A 5,834-nucleotide genomic window follows, 5' to 3' on the forward strand; every position below is an offset into this window, starting at 1 on the left:
GGGAAAAATAAGATAATAAGATGTCGCGAGGCTGCGAATGCGGCCACGCACTTCTGGGAGCTGGGTTTTATAGTCTCTGCGTCTTGGTTGTTGATGGGACCAACCTGGCACTGGTGGCAATGGTGGCAGCTAGTGGGTGTGACGCCTACCTACTGGAAGATGGGGGGCATGGGTGGTGAAGGCCCAATCCCAATCCCAGTAGGCTTGGAGACCTCAGCCCCAGGACCCACATGCCTGGTTTCCTCTGCCAGTTCTTTCATGCATGAGGCCCGTGCAGACGTGTGGAGAGTGGTCCCAGCATGGCTGTGGCTGGCTTCGGAGGTCCTCAGCTGCTGGGGCTCTGCTCGAGGCGGGGGGAGGGGGGGGAGAGAAACTCAATCAAACGTTATATTGTTTTAATTTCTTCTTCTCTTCTTCTTCTTCTTCTTCTTCTTCTTCTTCTTCTTCTTCTTCTTCTTCTTCTTCTTCTTCTCCTTCTCCTTCTGCTCCTCCTCCTCCTTCTCCTCCTCCTCCTCCTCTTCCTCTTCCTCCTTCTCCTCCACCTCCACCTACTCCACTTTCTCTTCTTTTTCTTCTTCCTTCTTCTTTTCAACCCATACCTGGAAGTGCTCAGAGTTTACTCCTGACTCTGCACTCAATGATTATTCCTACCAGGGTTTAGGGGACTATATGAGATGCCATGGGTATAACCCGGATTGACCATACTCAAGTCAAGCACCCTACCAGCTGGAGTATTGTCCCAGCCTCTAGACATCACATTGTTGCTCATGTTCTGTTTTCTTCTCTGGCTGAGTTTGTTCTTTTATCTTTTTTTTTTTTATTATTATGTGAGCTATCGGAGGCTAAGGTATGGGAAAGTAACTGTAAGCCTATGAGCAGATTTTTTTCTATTAAAATCACCTAAGACAAGGCTCCATATTTATTAAATAAATCTATGAACACAGAAATGAAGGAAGAAATAAAGGGAGGGTGGGAGGAAAGCAGAGAAGGAAGGAGGAAGAAAAGGAGGAAGAAAAGGATGACACATAGAAAATTTATTTTTGGGTGTTTTCAATCTGAGAAACTCACCTTTCAGATGTTTTATCCTTACAGAGTGAGCTCATATGAAAAAAAATATTTAGGTCCATCACAGTGAATGTTTCTGTGTAGCCAGAAAAACACATTTCTGACAACCCTTATCATGCATGTAACATTCGCACCAAAATACAACAATTAATAAAGTATTTTGTGACATTACATTAGTAGGGTGTGCCTCAAGACCTGAACTGAGTTACATGAATTTGGTGAGTAGATTCACTATAGACTGTGCTTTAAGAACCTGGAATTCCCAGCAACTCATCATCAGCATTTCTCAGGCTTACCTAGGCCTCTTCCCTGGGTCTCCACATGAAGACAGAGCTCTCCATAGGAGAGGCAGTGAGATGCATGTCTTTGAAGAGGGGATACATGTTTTAGTGGGGTCTCTTCTGATGAGAGCAATGCTAAGTTATGGGTGCTGCAACTAAGGAAAATATGGGAAAGTGAGAGTGGAGAGAGAAATGTCTGAACTTGAAAGGAGAGGTAAAATCTGCAATTTTTGGCCATAAATATTAAATATTAAGGCCACTTCACTGGCTCCTTTAACAGAGTATGGCCCAAAAGGAGAGAGAGAGAGAGAGAGACAGAAACAGAGACAGAGACAGAGACAGACAGAAAGAGACAGAGAGAGACAGAGAGAGAGAAAAGCACCTACCATAGAGGCAGGCGAGTAGAAGGTGGGGAAGTTATGGGAAGGAATCTGGGGGACATTGGTGCTGGGAAATCTACACTGATAGAAGGATGGGTTTTGGAACACTATATGACTGAAATCCAATCGTGAGCAGCTTTGTAAGGGTCTATCTCACAGTGATTCAATAAAAAGTTAAAAAAAATTTTTTTAAATGGGAAGATTCACTCTTTCTACCTAAAAGTAGAGCAGGTAAGACAAGTAGGAGGCTTTGGAGTTTTGTTGGCTCCAGGGACTGGCAGGTTGAGAATAAGAGGATGTTAATAAAGCAGTTAAAACTCAGACCAGCAAATCCAGGTTTAGCATGTGGGTCCTGTTGTTTCCAGACCCAAGCCTGGGATGTAGGAGAATGAAGGAGCACAGGGTTACTGGAAACAAATGAAAAACAATTTTTTCTGTAAGTTGGGAGAGGGATATGTTCTGAAAAACATAGGTAGCTGAGGATTTATGTACTATTGACATTTATTTCATAATGTTAATGTGACCTCTTTGGTCCCCACAGACTGGCAAGGACTGGATATTCAAATGAGGTTAAAATTCATAGTGGTTTTATTTGATTAGCACAGCACCCAGAGTTTATCATTGCTCTCCATCAGAACAGGCCCCATGAAAAAGTCAGCCCTTCTTGAAATAGTTCTCCTTAAGTACTCTTTGTAATTTTTTGGATGAGGTTTTCTAAGAATCCATTCTATTAGGGAGCCCCAAATCTGCAATTTCCTTCTAATGAGGCCTGTTAATCTAATGACAGCATTATCAAATATAAACACCGCCCTTCGTTGGTCTGTAGGGTGCTCCATAATGAGATGGATCCAGGGGGACAGAGAGCTGCCAGACACATTAAAGAAACGAGTGTCCCTGACTAAGGAAGGACTTATTAATGATTTCAGTCCCAATGGAAGCGACACACAGAAATTCTTTAGAAAGAAAGAAAAGGCGATGCTGAAATCAAAGCAACCCAGATGGCCTATAAACAGGCTAATTATGTGGAAGACCCAGAAGCAACTCTGAAGTTTCTTCCCCAGCTGCTTACGGAGTCTGCCAGGTAGCCAGATGCTGGCAGGGCAAACACGTCTTCCACAGGTCATCAGCAAAGCAGTCTACACATTAAAGCAAATGATAGCCCCCCAGTAACTTTCTTTGTGTAGCAAAGGAATACTTTAAATCTTTATGGGTAGAATTCTGGAGGATTTCTAAACCTCCATCTTGTTCAGAGAATAAGAATAATACAGATTGTCCTTTGTTGCTAGAATGGCAGTTAAGGAGCACTGCCATTGTGTATCTGTATGCATCCTTAGGCAGAAGCAGCTGATGGGGGAAACCCAAACCTCATTCACTGTTAACTTATTGGAATTTAGAGGAAAATGGCAGGATGTTGATGAAGGATGTCCTTTTGAGTCCATGTTTTCTTTATCATCTTAGAAATATTAAGTCCAAGTCTTAGCTCAGACTTTGAAATAAAAGCGTATGATAGAAAAATCTCTGCTGCCTCTAGACCTTTCCACATCCTTTGTGACACCCCTGATAGGCCATGGAGGTCAAGCAATGCAGGGCCTTTTTGCTAATTAAGTTGGATGGTTTCAACATATTAGGCCAAGAGGCAAGGTACACAGATTCTGAATGGAGAACAAGACAGAGGGTGAATAGAGAGAACATGATGGCTTTCTATTGCCTTCATTGAAGGCAACAAGAGACACCTGCCTCAGTTCTTATCAGATGCAAGATTTCCTTTTGTTTAAACTATAGATCATTGGCAAGAGGGAGTTGAGTCAAACCTAGTAGTGCTCTGGGCTTACTTTTGGTTCCGTGTTCAAGGATCACTCCTGGTGATGCTCAGTGGATCATATGCAGTGTTGGGAATCATATGCAGATCCAACAATACCAACACATGCAAGGCAAATGCCTTATCACTGTGCTGTCTTTCCAGTCCAAACTGATGAATCGTACTCTGTTTTTATTCTCTGTTATTATGAATTTAGGGTAAATATATATTAATGGAAAGACTAAGGTCTTTTAGCAGTTTAAATATTATCAGTTGCCATTTTAAACTATAATTATAGGAAGAAGCTGTTCAGTGACATTGGTCAGGTTACAGACCTAGAAAAAGAGATTTCTGGCTGACTCTACTATTTTCTAGGCTCACATATTATTATGCTCTACTCTGATTTTGTGATTTTGGGGGCTGGAGCAATAGCACAGCGGGTAGGGCTTTTGCCTTGCACATGGCCGACCCGGGTGACCCAGGTTTGATTCCCCCGCCCCTCTCAGAGAGCCCGGCAAGCTACTGAGAGTATCTCGCCCAAACTACAAAGCCTGGCAAGCTACCTATGATGTATTTAATATGCCAAACACAGTACCAACAAGTCTCACAATGGAGATGTTCCTGGGCCTGCTCAAGCAAATCGATAAACAATGGGAGGACTGTGCTACAGTGCTACTGTGATTTTGGAGGTGTATGTGTCATCTATGATACATTATCTGAAGAAAGAAATCATGCACTGTAATGCTGAATTAAAAGTTTTTATTATGTGAGAAATGTTTTTTCCAGCAGGTTTGGGATAGATGGACATCCATATCCAGTAGAAATGTGATACCGCCCTTACACATTATGAATAAACTATCTCAAAATGGATAAATAAATTAAATGGAAAAGCTAAAAATAGAAATCGTAGAGGAAATATCTTCTTTTACAATTTATGATTTTCTTAGTAGTCTGTTATATAAGCAGTAAAAGTGAAAACTAGGTAAAGTTGAACATCATCAAAATTAAAAGTATTTGTACATCATAAAACTATCAAGAAAGAAATGGGGTAAACTACAGAATAGGAATCATTTTCACAAATCATGTATCTAACAGGATTATATTGAGAATATATACAGAACAACAAATAAAAAAAAATAACCCACTTAAAATAGTAGAGAAAGTCACTAAACATTTCTTCACAGATATATAAAAATATGCAATACATGAAAAGATGCTCAACATCCCAAGTTATTAAAATACAAATCAAAACCACAATTCATATTAAATATCCATAATACTACTTTATATTACTATGCAACCAAAATGTTGAAGAATAGTTAAGTGTAGGAGAAACTGGATCCTCAAATATAGTGATTCTCAGAGAAAGTAGGTGATGGAGGGTGCTAGAAGAATCTGGGTGGGCAGTAGCAGCCTGAGGTCAGATGGTGGAGTGCTTTCTGTTGGTTCACTTAAAGGAGATATATTTCCAGGAGGATACTTAGTGATTTTATTTCTGAAAAGGGGGTGGTAGGCCAAGATCATATATATGATGGGAATGTGAAAAGGCCCCCACCTTGTAAAATAATCTGTAAAGTAAGTAAAGGCCCTCCCGTTGATCGTCGATTTGCTCGAGCGGGCCCAGTAACGTCTCCATTGGAGACTTTGTTGTTACTGTGTCTGGCATATCGAATACTCTCGGTAGCTTGCCGGGCTCTCCGAGAGGGGCGGAGGAATCGAACTCGGGTCGGCCATGTTGGCCGCGTGTAAGGCGAACGCCCTACCCGCTGTGCTATCGCTCCTGATCATTCTTTAAAAAAAAACCTTAAATATAATTACTGTATGTCAAGTTAGTTTACTCTGATATGTGCCCAATAGAAAGGAAAATATATACCACCAAAATTTGCACAAGAATGTTCATGCTTATAATAGTTCCAAAGTAGAAAACAACCCTAATGTCCATCAATTGATGAATGGTTAAATAAAACATGCTCGATCTATACCGTGAAATATTATACATCCATAAATAGAAATGAAATATTGACATATGCTATAATAAGGATGAATTTTGAAATCATACTCTAAATGAAATAAATCAATTACATATTGTATGGTTCAATGTGTGAAATGTCCATAATAGGAAAATGCATTGCAAGAGAAAGTAGATTATCATTGCCCGTGGCTGGACCAAAGACAAATAAGGGAACGACAGCTGATAGTTTTATTTTGGGAGGTTCAAAATTAACTGTGGTAAAAGTTCACAACTCTGTGAATAGTCTAAAACCTACAAAGTTGCACAATTTAAAAGGTTAAATTTATGTTATTTGAATT

Source organism: Sorex fumeus, unplaced genomic scaffold (genome assembly GCF_029834395.1).
Source record: "Sorex fumeus unplaced genomic scaffold, SorFum_2.1 ptg000131l, whole genome shotgun sequence".
Classification (NCBI taxonomy): domain Eukaryota; kingdom Metazoa; phylum Chordata; class Mammalia; order Eulipotyphla; family Soricidae; genus Sorex; species Sorex fumeus.